Here is a 23,484-nt window from a genome sequence, read left to right on the forward strand (position 1 = left end):
CTTTAGGAGCTTTAAAAAAAATAGTTAATTGGGGTTTTTTTTTAGTCGTTCTTTTTTTAGACCTAGCCATTTAAACTTTAGGAAGTTTTAAATTTAGCTGCTTTTATATAAAAATAAAAATAAATAAAAATAAAATAATATTTGTGCAGCTTTCTGAGATTTAGTGTGTTTCCGTAGTGTTTCACTCTAACTACACAAACACACAAAATCTCACAAAGCTATATGTGGAATTTTGTGTGTGTAAAGTGTGAAAGTTGTTTTTTTGGGCTTTTTGTGGCTGTGTGAGGTTCCTGCTTGTTGCAGGGGCCATTTTGGGTCTAACACAGCTGCTTTTACATTGTGAGTGAGCCAGTTGTGTTGTGTTGTGTTGTGTTGTGTTGTGTTGTGTTGTGTTGTGTTGTGTTGTGTGTGTGTAAAGTGTGAAAGTTGTTTTTTGGGGCTTTTTGTGGCTGTGTGAGGTTCCTGCTTGTTGCAAGGGCCATTTTGAGACTAGCACATCTGCTTTTACATTGTGGGTGAGCCAGTTGTGTTGTGTTGTGTTTTGTAGGTTAAAAAAGGGCAAAGAAGTGACATTGACTTGGCCACGCCCACCCAGTCACCTTACCACCAAACCCCGCCCACTAATTAAGCCACGCCCATAGAACCGGTAGCAAAAAAATTTAGATTTCACCCCTGCTCTGTTCCCAAAGCAGCGAAGTCTCACATTGTATGAGAATTCAACTATATTTTAATTGTGCTGAATATACTTAAGAAAGTAAAGATCACAGTAAAAATTGCAATTGGTAGCCAGGAAAATAGAATAACAGAGTTGGAAGGGACCTTGGAGGTCTTCTAGTCCAACCCAGAGGGTTTTCCCTCGTTTGGATACCAGCCCTTTTTCCTCCCCCTCCCGGGTACTGTGTCCGCCTAAATGGGCTCATTATTTGCCCTGAGTGAGTCCTCTCTCTCTCCCCCCCCTTTCTTCCCCTTTTCCCTTCTTCCCCCTCCTTTCTTCTCCCTCCCCTTTTTTTTTTTATTGCAAAAGTTTTACAATTACATTTTCTCCCCTTTTTCCCCCCCCCACCACCCACCCCAAACTTCCTAACCTCCCTAACCCTCCCTAACCCTCCCCTCCCCCCAGACTTCCACACAATATACTCATATCCGATACAAAACCCCCCTTAGTATAAAACTTGTATAAAACTTGAACCCCTCTCTCCCCCTTATAATTTCTCTTTTTATCTTCATTACATTAAAAAGTTTCTAATACATTATTTTCAAGTAAAAGCTATTTGATACTTCCTAGTTTGATATTTGTTCTGAACATATTCTATCCACTTTTTCCATTCCCATTCATAAGTCTCTTGTGAACAATCTTTTAAGTATGCTGAAATCTTCGCCATCTCTGCAAAACTGGCCATCTTCAAAGTCCATTCCTCAATAGTGGGCAAGGCTTCATTCTTCCAGTATTTACCTATCAACAATCTTGCTGCTGTTATCATATACAATATCAATTTTGTTTCACCCAATGTAAAACCCTTAACTATACCCAATAAAAACAATTGTGGAGAGAATTGAATTTTTTTCTTCAAAACATTCTGCATGACCCACCAAATTTTTATCCAAAAAGCCTTAACTTTCCTACAGGTCCACCAAACATGATAATATGTAGCATCCAAACATTCACATCTCCAACATTTTGGCTGAACATTAGGGTACATACATGATAACTTTTTGGGGTCTAAGTGCCATCTATAAAACATTTTATAGAAATTTTCTCTCAAATTCTGCGACTGTGTAAATTTAACGTTCTGAACCCAAATTTTTTCCCATGTTTCCAACATCACTGGTTCTTCAAAATTTTGAGCCCACTTAATCATACAATCTTTAACTAGTTCGGTTTCTGAATCCCTTTCTAACAAAACATTATAAAGCCTTTTAATATACATTGGACCTTTCTCTTTTATGTGTCTAACCAATTCTTCCTCGTGCAACATAATACCAGTTTTTTGGTCCTCTTTCCATCTCAATTGCAATTGATTATATTGTAGCCAAGTTAAATTAATCCCTTCAGCCAACAGTGTCTGTAGTGTCTTCAGCTGCCATCTGCCCGCATCTGTAAAAAGAACCTCTTTATATAAAAACCCCCCGAGTGACATTATATTTGTATTCCACAAAGTATGACCAAGATCCAGCCATAGCGGTATTTTATAATCCCATTTGAATCGGTGCTTCTTCCAAACTCTCATCAAAGAGTCTCTAAGTATATGGCTTTTAAATACTTTGTCAACTTTGTTATCATAAAATAAGTAGGCATGCCATCCAAATTCAAGATCAAAACTTTCCACATTCAATATTCCAGTCTTTTTCCTTCCAAACCAATCACTTGTTAGAGTCAAAGCTGCTGCATCATAATATAGCTGTAGGTTTGGTAGTTTAAGACCTCCCCTTTCTGGAACATCTTACATAATTTTCAATTTCACTCTCGGCTTTTTCTCGTTCCAGACAAACTTATTCACTCCAGCTTGCCACACTTTCAATTGTTTATCACTTTTAAGCACCGGAATCATTTGAAACAAAAAGAGAAATCTTGGCAAAATGTTCATCTTAACTGCTGCTATTCTTCCAAGTAGAGACAGTTGCAGTTTTTTCCAAGTCTCCATATCTTTCTGCACCTCTCGCCACAACACCTCATAATTATTTTGAAACAATTTCATATTTGATTCTGCAACCTGGACTCCTAGATATTTTACCCTTGGTACAACCTCAAAACCTGCCCTCCTTTCAAGCTCGTGTTTACGATCTTGTGTCATATTTTTAACTATCATCTTAGTCTTTTTGTGATTCAGTCTAAAACCTGAGACTTTACCATAGTCTTGTATAATGTCCTTCATCAGGATTATTGATTCCATTGGCTGTGTTAGGGTAACAACTAGATCGTCTGCAAATGCCTTTATTCTGTAATCGTCTTGCCTTATTGTTATACCTTTCAAGATATTAGAGTCCCGTATTGTATTTAACAAGACTTCTAGTGTTAAGATAAATAAAAGTGGGGACAGCGGACATCCCTGTCTTGTTCCTTTTTCAATTTTAAACTCTGTTGTCAAGCTTCCATTAATAATAATCTGTGCCTTTTGCTCTTGATAAATTGCTGAAATCGCCTGTACAAATTGATCCCCAAAATTCATCTTTTTTAAAGTCTTTAGTAGAAAATTCCAATCCACTCTATCAAAGGCCTTCTCTGCATCCAAGAAAACCAGCACTGCAGGGATCTGTTTATTCTTCTCAAGATATTCCAATAGATCTATTACTTGCCTTACATTGTCCTTCATGTATCTACCCTCGATAAATCCCACTTGATCGTCATGAATCACTTTTTGAATTACTGGCATCAACCTGTTGGCTAATACTTTCGCATAAATTTTATAATCAGAATTCAGAAGAGATATTGGTCTATAATTCTCCGGTTTTTTGGGACCGGCTTGCTCTTTTGGTATCAAAGATATGTAAGCTGTTGTCCATGATGGGGGTATTTTGCCCCCTTGTTGAATATTGCAAAATAAATCTCTAAGTTGTTCCACCATTTCGGCTTGCAAAGTTTTATAATAGACTGCAGTCAAGCCATCCGTACCAGGAGCTTTAGCTGTTTTTAATTGTTTAATTGCTACTATTATCTCCTCCTCTGTTATAGGATAATTCATTCTTTCCTTTTGTTGATCAGTAATTTTTATAATTTTTTTATCATCTAGATATTTTTCTATAAGTCCATTCTGCACATCCTCTTTAGCATATAATTTAGTATAATAATCCACAAAAGCTTCTTTAATTAATTTTTGTTGAAAAATTTCTTTCCCTCCAATATCAATACTATCAATAGTCCGTATACTCTGTTTTTTCCTCAGTGTATAGGCCAACCATCTGCCCGGTTTATTAGCATTACAAAATGTATTATGCTTCGCATATTGTAAGTTTGTTGCAACTTGTTCCGCCATAAGCATTTGAAATTGGTCTTTCAAAAGTTTTATAGCACCACGCATTCTTTCATCTGTTGGATTTTTAATAAGTAACTGTTCTTTATTCTTTATTTCTGCTTCCAATTCAGATCTTTTCTTTTGTCGAATCAGTCTATGTTTAGAATTCATATAGATAAGCACCCCTCTCATATAAGCTTTGCTTGCATCCCACACAATTTCTATTGGGGTGCCTTTATTCAAATTTAGTTGAAAAAATTCTTTCAGGTGCTTTTTAAGTTCTGTTATATTTTTTTCATATCTGAACAAGTTCTCATTTAATCTCCAAGAGCGTCTCTCAGTCTTGCCTATCTCAATTTCTATCCATACTGGGCTATGGTCAGTCAAAATTCTTGGAAAAATCTTTGTTCTTTTTGTCTTAACGAGTAAATCATCTGACAACAAAATGAAATCAATCCTAGAGAAGGATCTATGTCTGTCTGAAAAAAAAGTATAGTCCAATTCTTTTGGGTTGTGTATTCTCCAAATATCTTTTAATTCCAAATCTTCTTTCATATCAAAAAAAGTCTGTGGTAGCCTAATCCTAGACTTCGCCAAACTTTTTTTATCTAATTTGGAGTCAATTACTCCAGTCTCCCATGATTAAATTTATCTAATTTGGAGTCAATTCCAGTCTCCCATGATTAAAATAGATCTATAATCCCATTGCAGTATTTTAGTATGTAGCATTTTGTAGAAGTGATCCTGTTGTTGATTGGGAGCATAAATTCCAATCAGAAGAATTTGGCCGTTTGTTGTAAATAATTCAATTGCTACAAACCTACCATCTTCATCTGCTTCTATAACTTTAGCCGAAAATTTTTTATTTACATAAATAACCACACCATTCTTTTTTTGCAAAGTTGAAGATATAAAATGCATTCCTAGTTTGGAGTTTATCAAATATTTTTGATCTTGAACTGTAATATGCGTTTCTTGTAAACAAATTATATCATTATTAAATTGTTTCAAATATGCAAATAATTTCTTCCTTTTCTGTACTGAGTTCAACCCATTCACATTCCAAGATAAACACTTACTCATCATCTTTATCTTCCTGGAACAAAGAGCAGAATAACCGAATGTCTTCCAAAATCTTCGGTCTCGCTCCCCCCATGGCTCCAGTCTCTTGTGTAGTACTCTTAGCTTCCTTTTTATCTTGTCGCTGTTGTTGCTTTTCTTTAAGTTGCTTAGACTTAGCTCGGGTTATACGCTGATCCTTAAATTCAACCATCTGCACCGGGTCCAAGATTGGAGAAGATTCCAGCAAAAGCTCATCCAGAAAACCTCCTTCAGCGCCCTGCGTTTCCTCTGGTTCCTGCTTAGACTGTTCTTGAGGTTCTTGTTGAAGTTGCTTCTTATCACTCTCCTTAATCTCCAGAACTGTGGATATGCGCGGAGATGGTGTTCTTTCTTTAAAAATAGTAGTGTAAAAATGCTCCGCTTTCTCCACAGTGTTCAAGCGATGTCTTTCTCCCTTGTATCTCAAAATTATACCAGCTGGGGCATCCCACCGAAATGGTATCTGTTGGTTTTGCAATTCTTTAACAAGAAAGCCAAAGTCCTTTCTGGTTTTCAACATTTTAGGTGGTAACTCTTTATAGACTCCAATTTGTGAGCCCCCCACTTGTACAGAAGTATGAAAAGATTTTTGCAGGATGTCATTCCTTATTGCTCTATCTGTAAAATATATGACCACATCTCTAGGCAGTTGTCTTTGTCTGGCCACCCAAGAATTCACTCTGTAAATTTTATCTATTTTGTAAAAAACCACATCAGGATTAATTTTTAAAATCACAGCCAGAGCCTCAGAGCAGACCTGTCTCAAATCCTGTCTGTCATCTTCTCGAATTCCTCAAAGCCGTATAGCGAATTCCATTGCCCTGAATTTCATCATAACAATTTCGTTCTCGACTTTCTGCATTTTATCATCAACATCAGAAATTTTATAGTCATTATCTTTCATCTTGACATTAACTTCTGATTTAAATTCTTTCACTTTAGAATCAACTTTGATAATAAATTCTGCCAGGCCAGACGCAACTTCTGATATTTTTTTGGTCACCTTATTTTGATTCTGTTTCACCATATCTTTAACTTCATTAATTTCCTGCATAATTTCCTGATGAGATTTTTGAATTTTGTCATCTATTTCCTGTTGGGATTTTTGAAATTTATCATCCAGATGTCAGCGTTCCAAATTAGGCTCTCTTCCAGCGCTGACATAACAAGATGAACTTTTACCTAGTTTTGTATGTACAGATAGTGTTTCCTGGGAGACGAGGGTGGGGGCTACATTCCTGTGAAAAGAACGTGCCGGGAGGTAGAGATGGATCTGCATGATGGCCAATGGGACATTGGGGTTGGAGAGCGGAAGAGGAGGGGGTTGGAAGGAGGGGCCAGTTTGGCTGCAAAAATGAAATCAGGATTGTCGGTTTTTTACGTTCTTAAATAAAAATGTTTCATTAGAGAGATTGCGCTTGAAAATGAAACTCATTTAAGATAGCACCGAAACCTGACAGACAGCCAAAACTCCCCTCCAAATCCAGGCTGGCTGAGTTTAAATCATCCTGTTCCCTCCCAGACATCTGGTCGGACGGACTATGGCTGAAGCCAAGCTCTCGGAGGAAAGCCTGCTTCAAGAAACGGGAGGAGCAGAAGCGGTTGTGATTCCAGCCAACTTGGAAAATACAAAGGTAAAAGATAAAGAAAAACCCCTAAGTGAATTGGGAAGGGCGAGCTGGGGATGGGAATGGCAGCGAAGCCCAGACAAGGCAGCACCTCCCCACCCCAGGATGAGAGACGAGGCAGAGGACTACCAACACCAAGGCTGGCCCTCCAGAGCTCAGCACAGAGAGGAGAGGGCAGAGAGGGAGGAACCACCCCAGTTCAGAGGGAAATTTGATGGTGACCCAGACAACCTCGCCCAATTCCTTGATTCAGCTGAGATATACATAGAGCGGTTCGGACACCTCTACCCTTTCCCCAGAGCCCTAGTGAATGCTATCTCGGAAGGGCTGGAGGGAGAAGCAAAGAGGTGGGCAGCATCACTCTACAAATACAGGGCCCCCCAGCTACAAAATGCGGATGGGTTCTTGCAACTATTGAGAGCCCGTTATGAGGAGGAGGAGGAGGACCCCTATGTGGAAGACGAGCTCAGAAACCGAATGCAGAGGGGGAAGCCTATCAGAGAGCATATCCGTGAATTCAGGAGAGTCATTGGGACACTGCCTCCCCTACCAGAGCAATTGCTGGTGTATTTTTTTAGAACAAGCCTAGATAAAAGAATTTCCCAAGTGACTGCCTATCGTGACATCCCAAACCGACTCGCTGAATGGTTCCGGGTAGCGATAAAAGTCGACAGAGGGCGACTTCCGGTTTCTCTGCCTTCGGCGACGGCGGTGCCTTTCGGAGCTCCGCCAGCCCCGCCGCCCGTAGAGCCGCTTCGCTACTCAGAAGCGGCTTGAAAGCTTCAAAATCCCAAGGATTGAAGAAGTAGAGATCGCAGGGCACAGGTTGAGCCCCCGTTGTCCCCCAGGGAACTGTTTCTGGGGTGAGAACGGGCGAGGCTCCCTCCCAACCTGCGGAAACTCCGGGCGACGTGGGACGACTTTGCTCTCGCAAAACAAGCCGGCTGCAGGAAACGTAATTTGAAAAGAATAAGTTTTAATAAACAGCGAACCTATCGGAACCCTCAAATTTGGAGACGCAAGTATTAGCGCTTTGCTGATTTTCAAACTGAGACATTTGAGTGAGTGAAAGTGCTTTGGAAAAAAACATGGCGCTTAGCCTTAAAGTTAACGAGCCAATGAGTGTGGATTGGTGAAGTTATTTTGTGTTACAAGTCTTCAAGTTGTTGCAAAGTTGCCTTGTTTGTTAGAGAAGCAAGTGAAAAATTTCTCCCTTTCTAATATTGGACTTTGCTCTACTTTAGCTTTTAATTGAACAAATCTGGGGGACTTTTTTAGAAGTCTTTGTGCAGGAGGGAAAGGAAAAGGAACTTCCCTCTTTAGAAAAACTAGATCACGAGCCAGGATGGCTTCAAAGAAGCAGGAAGGGAAGGCATTAGGGGGGGGATCCCCCACACACAAACATGAAACGCAACTTCCCCCTGCTCAACAGTTACAAACTCAGAAAAAAGAATTTGATGTGGGAGATTTAAAAGAATTTATTTCTAAAACTTTGGATGATAAATTTCAAAAATCTCAACAGGAGATAGATGATAAACTTCAAAAATCACATCAGGAATTTATGCAGGAAATTAATGAAGTTAAAGACATGGTGAAACAGAATCAAAATAAGGTGACCAAAAAAATTTCAGAAGTGGCGTCTGGCCTGGCAAAATTTATTGGGACAGTTGATTTTAAAGTTGAAGAATTTAAATCAGAAGTTAATGTTAAAATGAAAGACAATGATTATAAAATTGATGAGGTTGACAATAAAATGCAGAGAATTGAAGATGAGATTGTTATGATACAATTCCGGGCGATGGAATTCGCCATACGGCTTCGGGGAATTCGAGAGGAGGAGAGACAGGATTTGAGACAAGTTTGCTCTGAAGCCTTGGCTAAGATTTTACAAGCTAATCCTGATTTGGTATTTCATAAAATAGATAAAATATACAGAGTGAACTCTTGGGTGGCCAGACAAAGACAACTGCCCAGAGATGTGGTCATATACTTTACTGATAGAGAAATTAGAAATGATATCCTGCAAAAATCTTTTCACACCTCTGTACAAGTGGGGGGTTCACGACTTGAAATTTTTAAAGAATTACCTCCTAAAATGCTGAAAGCTAGAAAAGAATTTGGTTTTCTTGTTAAGGAATTGAAAAATTTACAGATACCCTTCCGGTGGGACGCACCAGCTGGGATAATTTTCAGATATAAGGGAGAAGGATATCGGTTGAATACCGTGGAGAAGGCACAACACTTTTACAGTACTATTCTTAAGGAAAGAACACCATCTCCACGTACATCTACAGTTTTGGAGATTAAGGAGAGTGAAGAGAGGCAATTGAAAGAACAGTCTAAGCAGGAATTAGAAATAGTGCAAGGTGCAGAAGGAGGTTTTCTGAGTGAGCCCTTGTTGGATTCTTCTCCAATTTTGGATTTGATTCAATTGACTGAAGTTAAAGATCAACGTATAACTAGAGCTCAATCTAAGCTACTTAAACAAAAGCAACAACAACAACAGGAAAGACAAGACAAGAAGGCAGTTAAGAGTATCATACAAGAGAGTGGCGCTATGGGAGGAGCGAGATCGAAGCTCTCGGATGAACTTCAAATATTTTGCTCTGCGCTCCAGAAAGAGGCTGATGACCTTTAAGTGTCTATCTTGGAATGTCAATGGGTTGAATTCAGCACAGAAAAGGAAGAAATTATTTACATATTTGAAACAATTTAATAATGACATAATATGTTTACAAGAAACGCATATTACAACTCAAGATCAAAAATATTTGATAAACTCAAAACTAGGAGCACATTATATATCTTCAACTTCGCAGAAAAAGAATGGTGTGGTTATTTATGTAAATAAAAAATTAACAGCGAAAGTTATAGAAGTAGATCAAGATGGTAGGTTTGTAGCAATTGAATTGTCCACAGCAAATGGTCAAATTCTTCTGATTGGAATTTATGCTCCCAATCAACAACAGGACTATTTTTATAAGATGTTACATACTAAAATATTGCAATGGGACTATAGATCTATTTTAATTATGGGAGACTGGAATGGAGTAATTGATTCTAAACTAGATAAAAAGAGCTTGGCAAAGTCTAGAATTAGACTACCACAGACTTTTTTTGATATGAAAGAAGATATGGAACTAAAAGATGTTTGGAGAATACATAATCCAAATGAATTGGATTATACTTTCTTTTCTGATAGACACAGATCCTTTTCTAGGATTGATTTTATCCTGTTGTCAAATGATCTACTTGTTAAAACAAAAAGAACAAAGATCTTTCCAAGAACTTTGACTGACCATAGCCCTGTATGGATAGAAATTGAGATGGATAAGGTTGAGAGACGTTCTTGGAGATTAAATGAGAACTTGTTTAGATATGAAAAAAATACAATAGAACTGAAAAAGCATTTGAAAGAATTTTTTGAAATAAATTTGAATAAAGGTACCCCAATTGAAATTGTTTGGGACGCAAGTAAAGCTTATATGAGAGGGGTACTTATCTATATGAATTCTAAACATAGACTGTTCCGACAAAAGAAAAGATCTGAGTTGGAAATGGAAATAAAGAATAAAGAACAGTTACTTATTAAAAATCCAACAGATGAAAGAATACGAAGTGCTATAAAACTTTTGAAAGACCAATTTCAAATGCTTATGGCGGAACAAGTTGCAACAAGCCTACAATACGCGAAGCATAATACATTTTGCAACGCTAACAAACCGGGCAGATGGTTGGCTTATACATTGAGGAAAAAACAAAGTACACGGACTATTGATAGTATTGATATCGGAGGGAAAGAAATTTTTCAACAAAATTTAATTAAAGAAGCTTTTGTGGACTATTATACTAAACTATATGCCAAAGAAGAGGTGCAGAATGGACTTATAGAAAAATATTTAAATGATAAGAGAGTTATAAAAATTACTGATCAACAAAAGGAAAGAATGAATTATCTTATAACAGAGGAGGAGATAACAGCAGCAATTAAACAGTTAAAAACAGCCAAAGCTCCTGGCACGGATGGTTTGACTGCAGTGTATTATAAAACTCTACAAGCTGAAATGGTGGGACAACTTAGAGATTTATTTTGCAATATTCAACAAGGGGGTAAAATACCCCCATCTTGGACAACTGCTTATATATCTTTGATACCAAAAGAACAAGTTGGTCCTAAAAAACCGGAGAATTACAGACCAATATCTCTTTTGAACACAGACTATAAAATTTATGCGAAGGTATTAGCCAACAGGTTGATGCCAGTAATTCAAAAGGTGATTCATGAGGACCAAGCGGGATTTATTGAGGGCAGATATATGAAGGACAACGTAAGGCAAGTAATAGACTTATTGGAATATCTTGATAAGAATAAACAGATCCCTGCAGTGCTGGTTTTTCTGGATGCAGAGAAGGCCTTTGATAGAGTGGATTGGAATTTTCTACTAAAGACTTTAAAAAAGATGGGCTTTGGGGACCAATTTATACAGGCGATTTCAGCAATTTATCAAGAGCAAAAAGCACAGATTATTATTAATGGAAGTCTGACGACTGAGTTTAAAATTGAAAAAGGAACAAGACAGGGATGTCCGTTGTCCCCACTTTTATTTATTTTAACATTGGAAGTCTTGCTAAATACAATACGGGACTCTAAAATTTTGAAAGGTATAATGATAAGGCAAGAGGATTATAGAATAAAGGCATTTGCAGATGATCTGGTGGTTACCCTATCACAACCAATGGAATCAATAATCTTGATGAACGACATTATACAAGACTATGGTAGAGTTTCAGGTTTCAGACTGAATTCAAAAAAGACTAAAATGATAGTTAAAAATATGACACAAGATCGTAAACATGAGCTTCAAAGGAGGGCAGGTTTTGAAATTGTACCTAAGGTAAAATATCTTGGAGTCCAGGTTGCAGAATCAAACATGAAATTGTTTCAAAATAATTATGAGGTGTTGTGGCGAGAGGTTCAGAAAGACATGGAGATTTGGAAAAAGCTGCAACTGTCTTTACTTGGAAGAATAGCAGCAGTTAAGATGAACATTTTGCCAAGATTTTTGTTTTTGTTTCAAATGATTCCGGTGCTTAAAAGTGATAAACAACTGAAAGTTTGGCAGTCTGGTGTGAATAAGTTTGTCTGGAATGAGAAGAAGCCGAGAGTGAAATTGAAAATTATGCAAGATGTTCCAGAAAGAGGAGGCCTTAAACTCCCAAACCTACAGTTATATTATGATGCAGCAACTTTAACTTTAATAAGTGATTGGTTTGGAAGTAAAAAGACTGGAATATTGAATGCAGAAAGTTTTGATCTTGAATTTGGATGGCATGCTTATTTATTCTATGACGACAAAGTAGATAAAGTATTTAAAAGTCATATACTTAGAGAATCTTTGATGAGAGTTTGGAAGAAGCACCGACTCAAATGGGATTACAAAATACCGTTATGGCTGGATCTTGGTCATACTATGTGGAATACAAATATAATGTCACTCGGGGGGTTTTTATATAAAGAGGTTCTTTTTACAGATGCGGGCAGATGGCAGCTGAAGACATTACAGACACTGTTGGATGAAGGAATTAATTTAACTTGGTTACAATATAATCAACTACAATTGAGATGGAAAGAGGACCAAAAAACTGGTATTATGTTGCATGAGGAAGAATTGGTCAGACATATAAGAGAGAAAGGTCCAATGCATATTAAAAGGCTTTATAATGTTTTGCTAGAAAGGGATTCAGAAACTGAATTAGTTAAAGATTGTATGATTAAGTGGGCACAAAATTTTGAAGAACCAGTGATGTTGGAAACATGGGAAAAAATTTGGGTTCAAAATGTTAAATTTACACAGTCGCAGAACCTGAGGGAAAACTTTTATAAAATGTTTTATAGATGGCATTTAGATCCTAAAAAGTTGTCATGTATGTACCCTAATGTTCAGCCAAAATGTTGGAGATGCGAATGTTTGGATGCTACGTATTATCATGTTTGGTGGACCTGTAGGAAAGTTAAGGCTTTTTGGATAAAAATATGGTGGGTTATGCAGAATGTTTTGAAGAAAAAAATTCAATTCTCTCCACAATTGTTTTTATTGGGTATAGTTAAGGGTTTTACACGGGGTGAAATAAAATTAATATTGTATATGATAACTGCAGCAAGATTGTTGATAGGTAAATATTGGAAGAATGAAGCTTTGCCTACTATCGAGGAATGGACTTTGAAGATGGCTAGTTTTGCAGAGATGGCGAAGATTTCAGCATACTTAAAGGATTGTTCACAAGAGACTTATGAATGGGAATGGAAAAGGTGGATAGAATATGTTCAGAACAAATACCAAACTAGAAAGTATCAAATAGCTTTTATTTGAAAATAATGTATTAGAAATATCTTAATGTAAAGAGAAAAGAGGAAAAATTATATAGGGGGAGGGATGGGTTCAGGTTTATATATCAGTGTTATTAGTTATGAGTACATAATAGGGAAGTCTGGGGGGGGAGGATTAGGGAGGGTTAGGGAGGACGGGAAGTTTGGGAGGGAGGTGGGGGGGTGAAAAAAAAAAAGGGGTGAAAATGTAATTGTAAAACTTTTGCAATTAAAAAAAAAAAAAAAAAAAGTCGACAGAGGGCTGCGGGCGAGTGACACGTCAAAACCACCAGAGGAAAAGGAGAGAGGCCGACCAGACCAGGGGCCACTCAACAGACGAGAAACCCCAACATCACAGCCCTCCTACAGACCAACTGCCCCACGGAGCCCACTGAAATGCTACAGATGTGGAGGAAACGGCCACATAGCAGCAAGATGTGGAACGCCTAGACCGGGACCAGCTCCACCGCCCAAAGCATGACCGGAACGAGGGCCCAAGCGCGTCACCCACGTACCGCGGGAAGCTCCCCAAATCCCTGAGTTTTTCGCTCATCTGACCGAAACCAGAGGAATCCCAGTGGAGGGAGATCAGTCCCCCGAACCCTATGACACGGAAGACGAAGGCGAGGATGACCCAATGGTGAGTGGACCCGTCCATCCTTTTCTTTTCCCCATACGCCTAACAGCCCCCAAAACAGGGGCCCAAGAGACTTTCCAAGCCCTAATAGACTCGGGTAGCACACGGTGCCTAATCAACCTACCCACAGTTCTAAAATTGGGAATCCGAGCTAAACAGCTCAAACAACCAATTCGCTTCGAGCAAGTTGATGGGTCCCTAGTGGGAGGAACGTACGCCACACACTTGACTGAACCCATGAGACTAGAACTCGCAGATCACTGGGAGACGATCCGCTTCATAATAGCCCCCAAGATGACAGAACCAGTCATATTGGGACTCTCATGGCTCGACAAATGGGGCCCAATCATTTGGTGGCAAGAAGGAACCTGCAGGCTGAGAATAGCAAAGGGGCCCCAACCCCTGCCGCCCCGACCAGAAGAATTCCCTCCCACGCTGAAACCCCAAAGCAGCCCTCCACTACAGAAGAAAACACCACCAACACAAGGGTCCCTCCCAGAAGGTGCAGCAAAGCAATTGGCAGCCGCACCCACCACCGCTTGTAACGCAAACCAGATCCCAAGGGAGTACCAAGACCTTGCGGGGGTATTCAGCGAGGCCGAGTGTGACATTCTGCCCCCCCACCGCGAGACCGATTGTGCCATCGAGATTATCCCAGGAGCGAAACTACCCAAACCTAAAATGTATGCTATGACGCCCCGAGAAATGCAGGAAATGCGGGACTACATAGACAAAAACTTACAAAGGGGATTTATTGAGCCAGTGAAACCAAGGGTAGCGGCGCCGGTCATGTTTAAAGAGAAAAAGGACGGCTCCATGAGACTGGTAGTCGACTTTCGAAGTATCAACGCTGTTTGCGTACACAACTTGTACCCCCTCCCCCTCATGAAAGACATGTTAGCCCACCTAGCTAAAGGGAAGGTTTTCACCAAACTAGACCTTCGAGAAGCTTATTACCGAGTACGCATAAAGGCAGGAGATGAATGGAAAACAGCATTCAACTGCCCCCTGGGTAGTTTCCAGTTTAAAGTAATGCCTTTTGGATTGCAAGGAGCCCCGGCAGTATTCATGCAGTTAATAAACGAAGTCTTACATGAACACCTTTACAAAGGGGTCCTCGTCTACCTGGATGATATTCTTATCTACACGGAGACCATAGACGAACACATACCCCTCGTCCGCCAAGTACTGAAAAAACTGCTACTGGCAAACCTATATGTCAAACTGCCAAAATGCGATTTCCACCAATCACGGCTAGACTACCTGGGCTACCGAGTATCAAATGAGGGGATAGAGATGGACCCAGCCAAGGTCCAATCAGTTCTACAATGGCAGCCCCCTCGCACCCACAGACAACTGCAAAGTTTTCTAGGCTTTGCGAATTTCTACAGACAATTCATCCCCTCGTTCGCGAAGATTGCCAAACCTTTGATGGATCTCCTAAAGACAGGAAGCCCAGCGATGAAACCTCGCCCGGGACAACCCCTACAGTGGGACCTGACCTGCCAACAGGCATTTGAGATGCTAAAAGGACTGTTCGCGAAAGAACCTGTCTTAAAACACCCGGATCCAGAACAGCCTTTTGTCATCCAAGCAGACACAAGTGATGTGGCAGTAGGCGCCGTGTTGCTCCAAAAGAACAACCAAGGTGATCTACAACCCTGCGCCTACACCTCCCGCAAACTCACCGATACGGAGAGGCGATGGGCGGCGTGGGAGAAGGAAGCGTTTGCTGTAAGGTGGGCCTTGTTGACCTGGCGGCACCTTCTAGAGGGAGGCCAGAAACCATTTGAAGTCTGGACTGATCATAAAAACCTAGAAGCTCTAAAAACCCCACGAAAACTGTCGCCCAGGCAAGTGCGGTGGGCACAATACTTCAATCGTTTCAATTTCGAGCTTAAGCACATCCCAGGAGGGAGAAATTTCCTGGCTGATGCCCTCTCCCGGATGCCCCAATACAACAGTGAGCGGGAGCAGGTAGTGAATGCCATCATCCCCTCCACCCAAGCTGCGGCCCAAGTGATCACCAGACGGCAACGACGTGACCAGCAAGGCCAACTTGCAAGTGACTTAACTGCAAAATTAAAGAATGAAACGCTGACCGACCCCTGGTATTGGGACAATCAACATCTCTTGACAAAAAGAGATGAACTAGCATGGAGGGGGACAAAACTCTATGTCCCACAGAGTTTACGCATCCTGATTCTCAAGAGGAGCCACGACGTTAAACCAGCAGGACACTTCGGGTTCCTAAAGACTCTGCACCTAGTACGAAGGCAGTTCTGGTGGCCACACATGAGAAAGGACGTAGACAGTTATGTAAAAAGCTGCACCATTTGTGCCACGATGAAGACAAGGCCAGGGTGCCCGCCTGGATTGTTGCAACCAGTAGCTGAGCCAACAAGACCATGGGAGGAGATTGCAATGGACTTTATAGTAGACCTACCAAGGAGCAGTGGAAATACAGTGATCTGGACTGTAATAGACTTATTCTCCAAACAGGCACACTTCATACCTTGTAGTGGACTGCCTTCAGCCCGTCAGTTATCCAAACTGTTCCTGAAACACATTTACCGCCTACATGGAGTCCCCAGGAGAATCATTTCCGACAGAGGGGTCCAGTTCACAGCAAAGTTCTGGAGGGAGTTTCTACGATCCATAGGTTCATCCCAAGGGCTCAGCTCAGCATTTCACCCGAGCACCAATGGGGGGGCAGAAAGACTGAACGCTATGGTAGAACAGTATTTAAGATGCTACGTCGACTACCAGCAGTCCAATTGGGCAGACCTCCTATCTTTTGCGGAGGTTGCATATAATAATGCTGTCCACAGCAGCACGGGGCTAACCCCGTTCAAAATAGTGAGTGGCATGGATTTTGTTCCCATGCCAGAATACCCGAGGGAGCCCCCTTCCTCAGTCAGTTTGACCAACTGGATGGCAATAACAAGATGAACTTTTACCTAGTTTTGTATGTACAGATAGTGTTTCCTGGGAGACGAGGGTGGGGGCTACATTCCTGTGAAAAGAACGTGCCGGGAGGTAGAGATGGATCTGCATGATGGCCAATGGGACGTTGGGGTTGGAGAGCGGAAGAGGAGGGGGTTGGAAGGAGGGGCCAGTTTGGCTGCAAAAATGAAATCAGGATTGTCGGTTTTTTACGTTCTTAAATAAAAATGTTTCATTAGAGAGATTGCGCTTGAAAATGAAACTCATTTAAGATAGCACCGAAACCTGACACCAGAATTTTAGAAATAAATTCTTTTAAATCTCCCACATCAAATTCTTTTTTCTGAGTCTGTAGCTGTTGGGCAGGGGGAAGCTGCGTTTCATGTTTGTGTGTGGGGGATCCCCCCCCTGTTGCCTTCCCTTCCTGCTTCTTTGAAGCCATCCTGCCACGTAGGCTAGTTTTTCTGAAGAGGGAAGTTCCTTTTCCTTTCCCTCCTCCACAGAGACTTCTAAAAAAGTCCCCCAGATTTAATCAAATAAAAACTGAAGTAAAGCAAAGTCAAGTGTTGAAAAGGGAGAAATTTTTCACTTATTTCTCTTATTACAAACGAGGCAACTTTGTAGCAACTTGGAAACTTTGTAACAAAGCAAGATAACTTCACCAATCCACACTCGCTGGCTCGTTAATTCTAAGGCTGAGCGCCATGTTTTTTCAAAGCACTTTCACTCATTCGCATTTTTCTCAGGTTAAAGAGTCAACAAAGCGCTAATACTTGCGTTTCCAAGTTTCAGGGTTCAAGTAGTTTCGCTGTTTACTAAGGCTGGTTCCTTTCGCTTTAAGTTTCCTGCAGCCGGCTTGTTCTGCAAAGGCAGAATCGTCCCACGCCGCCCGGAGTTTCAGCAGGTTGGGAGGGAGCCACGCCTTTTCTCTCCCCAGAAACAATTCCCTGGGGGGTTACAGGGGCTCGACCTGTGCCCTGCGATCTCTGCTTCAGCAATCCTGAGGATTTTGAAGTTTTCGAGCCGCTCTGGGTCGCGAAGCGGCTCTACAGGCGGCGGGGCTGGCGGAGCTTCAAAAGGCACCGCCGTCGCCGAAAACAAGGAAACCGGAAGTCCCTCCCTCCCCTTTTTTCATCGGGACTTTTCATCGGGACTTACTCGGATGTGATCTTGAGTATAAGACTATGCCAAGGATTTTCCATTTTTGCCCCTGAAGTGACTCACTGACTGACTGATAGACTGATAAACTCTTCCTCTGACCATGGGTCAGCCAATTGATGCAACTGTTGAGGGGTCCTTTATTACATCATGAGTCTCGTCTGTCGGAGAAGTTTTTTCGATCTACAGCCCCCTGGGGGCCCTGCCGTGAGAGGGCGGGCCGGAGGCCGTTCCCATTGGATGAAATAATCAGGACCCTCCTACTGTCGTGGGAGGACAGTAGAGATACCAATAGTACATCAATGAACAAATGGCTGTGTTACATCTTTTGTGAAGTCCCCTGCTTGAGCTCCGTGCCTCCATCGCTGTATCTTGGAGATGTACACGACAGCGGATCTTCTTGCGCTGCGAGATTCCCCCCTCTCGCAGATATGGCCCTCCTCACTACTGAGGGCCCACCTCAAGGACGGGTTTTGGGACCCAGAGAGGTGGCATGTGCAAACTAGGGGATTGAGGGGTTTTCTATCGAAATTTTTAGTCAAATTTTTAAGGGGTCCCAGGGAGGGGGAGGGTCAGATTGGAATTCGGGTTGTGGGTATGGGGGATAACCCACAAGGGGGAGGGTCGGGTCTGGCAGTGAAGTGGGGGGTGGGGGACCCGGGGTCGAGGGGGGGGTTAGAGCTTGTCCGGATGGTTTTTTGAACATCAGTACTGTAGGTGGGAGGGGTAGATATGGCGGGAGCAGGGGGCCATATCATGTTAGGGGAGTGCACACACGCTGTCTATGAGGGTGGCGTGCTCCGGCCCCCAAGGCTCTACTCGCTCCTCAGGTTGCATAGACCCTCAGGACCCAGGCCTTCGGCTGATGCTGTGCAATGCCAGGTCCATAGTAAATAAAGCCCCCCTCATCTGTGATCTTGTTCAGGAGGGGGGTGCGGACCTGGCAGGTATTACGGAGACCTGGTTGGGCCAGGAGGGGGGGTTCCCCTCATTGAAATGTGCCCGCCAGGTTTCCAAGCATTCCATCAGCTGAGGTCACAGGGGAGGGGCGGGGGGGTAGCGGTTATCATTAAAGAAGGTCTGAGACCGAGACTTCCGGTTTGCGAGCCTCGGCGACGGCGGTGTTTCTTTAAAGACCGCCAGCCCCGCCGCCTGTAGAGCCGCCCCGCGATCGAGGAGCGGCTCGAAAACTCCAAAATCTTGAAGATTGAAGGAGAAGAGATAGCAGGGTACAGGTTGAGCCCCTGTAACCCCCCAGGGAACTGTTTCTGGGGAGGAAACAGGTGTGGCTCCCTTCCAACCTGCTGAAACTCCGGGCGGCGTGGGACGTTTCTGCTAATTAGCAGAACAAGCCGGCAGCAGCAAACTCTTAAAGCGAAAGGAACTAATTTTAACAAACAACGGAAATATCAACTTGAATCCAGAAACTTGAAAACTGCAAGTATCAGTGCTTTGTTGACTTTCTAATTTAAAAGAGAAAGTGAGTGAGTGAAAGTGATTTGAAAAAAATGGCGCCCAGCATTTGAGTTAACGAGCTAATGAAAGTGGATTTGTGAAGCCTTCCTGCTTTGTTACAAAGTTATAAAGCTGCTACAAAGTTGCTCTATCTAAAGAAAAAATTTCTTTTTCTAAAATTTGACTTTGTTTTACTTCAGCTTCACTTGATTAAATCTGGGGGACTTTTTTAGAAGCTTTTGTGGAAGAGGGAAAGGAAAAAGAACTTCCCTCTTTAGAAAAATTAGCTTACGTGGCACAATGGCTTCAAAGAAGCAGGAAGGGAAGGCATCAGGGGGGGGATCCCCCACACATAAACATCAAACGCAACTTCCCCCTGCTCAACAGTTACAAACTCAGAAAAAAGAAATTGATGTGGGAGATTTAAAAGACTTTATTTCTAAAACTTTGGATGAAAAATTTCAAGAATCTCAACAGGAAATAGATCATAAACTTCAAAAATCACATGAGGAATTTCTGCAGGAAATTAATGAAGTTAAAGATATGGTGAAGCAGAATCAAAATATGGTGACCAAAAAAATATCAGAAGTGGCGTCTGGCCTGGCAAATTTTATTGGGAAAGTTGATTTTAAAGTTGAAGAACTCAAATTAGAAGTTAATGTTAGGATGAAAGATAATGACTATAAAATTGAAGAAGCTGATAATAAAATGCAGAGAATTGAAGATGAGATTGTCATGATACAATTCCGGGCGATGGAATTTGCCATACGGCTTCGGGGAATTCGAGAGGAGGAGAGACAGGACTTGAGACAAGTTTGCTCTGAAGCCCTGGCTAAGATCTTACAAGTTAACCCTGATCTGGTATTTCACAAAATAGATAAAATTTACAGAGTGAACTCTTGGGTGGCCAGACAAAGACAACTGCCTAGAGATGTGGTCATATATTTTACTGAGAGAGAAATTAGAAATGAAATCCTCCAAAAATCTTTTCACACCTCTGTACAAGTGGGGGGCTCACGACTTGTAATTTTTAAAGAATTACCTCCTAAAATGCTGAAAGCTAGAAAAGAATTTGGTTTTCTTGTTAAGGAATTGAAAGACTTACAGATACCCTTCCGGTGGGATGCGCCAGCTGGGATAATTTTTAGATATAAGGGAGAAGGATATCGATTGAATACTGTGGAGAAGGCACAACATTTTTATAGTACTATTCTTAAGGAAAGAACACCATCTCCACGTACATCTACAGTTTTGGAGATTAAGGAGAGTGAAGAGAGGCAATTGGAAGAACAGCCTAAGCAGGAATTAGAAAATGTGCAAGGTGCAGAAGGAGGTTTTCTGAGTGAGCCCTTGCTGGATTCTTCTCCAATTTTGGATTTGATTCAGTTGACTGAAGTTAAAGATCAACATATAACTAGAGCTCAATCCAAATTACTTAAACAAAAGCAACAACAACAACAGGAAAGACAAGACAAGAAGGCAGCAAAGAGTACCCCACAAGAGAGTGGAGCTATGGGAGGAGCAAGATCGAAGCTCTTGGATGAACTTCAAATATTTTGCTCTGCGCTCCAGAAACAGGCCGATGACCCTTAAGTGTTTATCTTGGAATGTTAATGGGTTGAATTCAGCACAGAAAAGGAAGAAACTATTTACATATTTGAAACAATTTAATAATGATATAATATGTTTACAAGAAACGCATATTACAACTCAAGATCAGAAATATCTGATAAATTCAAAATTAGGAGTACATTATATATCTTCAACTTCGCAGAAAAAGAATGGTGTGGTTATTTATGTAAATAAAAAATTAACAGCAAAAGTTATAGAAGTAGATCAAGATGGTAGGTTTGTAGCAATTGAATTGCTTACAGCAAATGGTCAAATTCTTTTGATTGGAATTTATGCTCCCAACCAACAACAGGATTGTTTTTACAAGATGTTACATACTAAAATAGTGCAATGGGACTATAGATCTATTTTACTTATGGGAGATTGGAATGGAGTAATTGATTCTAAATTAGACAAAAAGAGCTTGGCAAAGTCTAGAATTAGACTACCGCAGACTTTTTTTGATTTGAAAGAAGATATGGAACTAAAAGATGTTTGGAGAATACATAATCCAAATGAATTGGATTACACTTTCTTTTCCGATAGACATAGATCCTTTTCTAGGATTGATTTTATCCTGTTGTCAAATGATCTACTTATTAAGACAAAAAGAACAAAGATTTTTCCAAGAACTTTGACTGACCATAGCCCTGTATGGATAGAAATTGAGATGGATAAGGTTGAGAGACGTTCTTGGAGATTAAATGAGAATTTGTTTAGATATGAAAAAAATACAATAGAACTTAAAAAGCATTTGAAAGAATTTTTTGAGATAAATTTGAATAAAGGTACCCCAATTGAAATTGTTTGGGACGCTAGTAAAGCTTATATGAGAGGGGTACTTATCTACATGAATTCTAAACATAGACTGTTCCGACAAAAGAAAAGATCTGAGTTGGAAATGGAAATAAAGAATAAGGAACAATTACTTATTAAAAACCCAACAGATGAAAGAATACGAAGTGCTATAAAACTTTTGAAAGACCAATTTCAAATGCTTATGGCGGAACAAGTTGCAACAAGTTTACAATACGCGAAGCATAATACATTTTGCAATGCCAATAAACCGGGCAGATGGTTGGCTTACACACTGAGGAAAAAACAAAGTATACGGACTATTGATAGTATTAACATTGGAGGGAAAGAAATTTTTCAACAAAAATTAATTAAAGAAGCTTTTGTGGATTATTATACTAAATTATATGCCAAAGAAGAGGTGCAGAATGGACTTATAGAAAAATATTTAAAGGATAAGAGAGTTACAAAAATTACTGATCAACAAAAGGAAAGAATGAATTATCCTATAACAGAGGAGGAGATAATAGCAGCAATTAAGCAGTTAAAAACAGCCAAAGCTCCTGGCACGGATGGTTTGACTGCAGTGTATTACAAAACTTTACAAGCTGAAATGGTGGAACAACTTAGAGATTTATTTTGCAATATTCAACAAGGGGGTAAAATACCCCCATCTTGGACAACTGCTTATATATCTCTGATACCAAAGGAACAAGTTGGTCCTAAAAAACCAGAGAACTACAGACCAATATCTCTTTTGAACACAGACTATAAAATTTATGCGAAGGTATTAGCCAACAGGTTGATGCCAGTAATCCAAAAAGTAATTCATGAGGACCAAGCGGGATTTATTGAGGGCAGATATATGAAGGATAATGTAAGGCAAGTAATAGACTTATTGGAATATCTTGATAAGAATAAACAGATTTCTGCAGTGCTGGTTTTTTTGGATGCGGAGAAAGCCTTTGATAGAGTGGATTGGAACTTTCTACTAAAGACTTTAAAAAAGATGGGCTTTGGGGACCAATTTATACAGTCGATTTCAGCAATTTATCAAGAGCAAAAAGCACAGATTATTATTAATGGAAGTTTGACGACAGAGTTTAAAATTGAAAAAGGAACAAGACAGGGATGTCCGTTGTCCCCACTTTTATTTATATTAACATTGGAAGTCTTGCTAAATACAATACGGGACTCAAAAACTTTGAAAGGTATAGTGATAAGGCAAGAGGATTATAGAATAAAGGCATTTGCAGATGATCTGGTTGTTACCCTATCACAACCAATGGAATCAATAATCCTGATGAACGACATTATACAAGACTATGGTAGAGTTTCAGGTTTTAAACTGAACTCAAAAAAGACTAAAATGATAGTTAAGAATATGACACAAGATCGTAAATACGAGCTTGAAAGGAGGGCAGGTTTCGAAATTGTACCTAAGGTAAAATATCTTGGAATTCAGGTTGCAGAATCAAATATGAAATTGTTTCAAAATAATTATGAGGTGTTGTGGCGAGAGGTTCAGAAAGACATGGAGACTTGGAAAAAGCTGCAACTGTCTTTACTTGGAAGAATAGCAGCAGTTAAGATGAATATTTTGCCAAGATTTCTGTTTTTGTTCCAAATGATTCCGGTGCTTAAAAGTGATAAACAACTGAAAGTCTGGCAGTCTGGTGTGAATAAGTTTGTCTGGAACGAGAAAAAGCCGAGAGTGAAATTGAAAATTATGCAAGATGTTCCAGAAAGAGGAGGCCTTAAACTCCCAAACCTACAGTTATATTATGATGCAGCAGCTTTAACTTTAACAAGTGACTGGTTTGGAAATAAAAAGGC

The 23,484-nt window shown here is 40.5% G+C and overlaps 1 protein-coding gene across 1 annotated transcript in view; it reads right to left on the reverse strand.

Annotated features, from left to right (window-relative positions):
• The window catches only part of RPL3L (ribosomal protein L3 like), a 55,993-nt gene that overhangs the window by 11,900 nt on the left and 20,609 nt on the right, over nucleotides 1-23,484 (reverse strand). The gene's annotated exons all lie outside the window — the stretch shown is intronic.

Source organism: Pituophis catenifer, unplaced genomic scaffold (genome assembly GCF_029215685.1).
Source record: "Pituophis catenifer annectens isolate HBS135680 unplaced genomic scaffold, rPitCat1.0.hap2 SCAF_16, whole genome shotgun sequence".
Taxonomy (NCBI): domain Eukaryota; kingdom Metazoa; phylum Chordata; class Lepidosauria; order Squamata; family Colubridae; genus Pituophis; species Pituophis catenifer.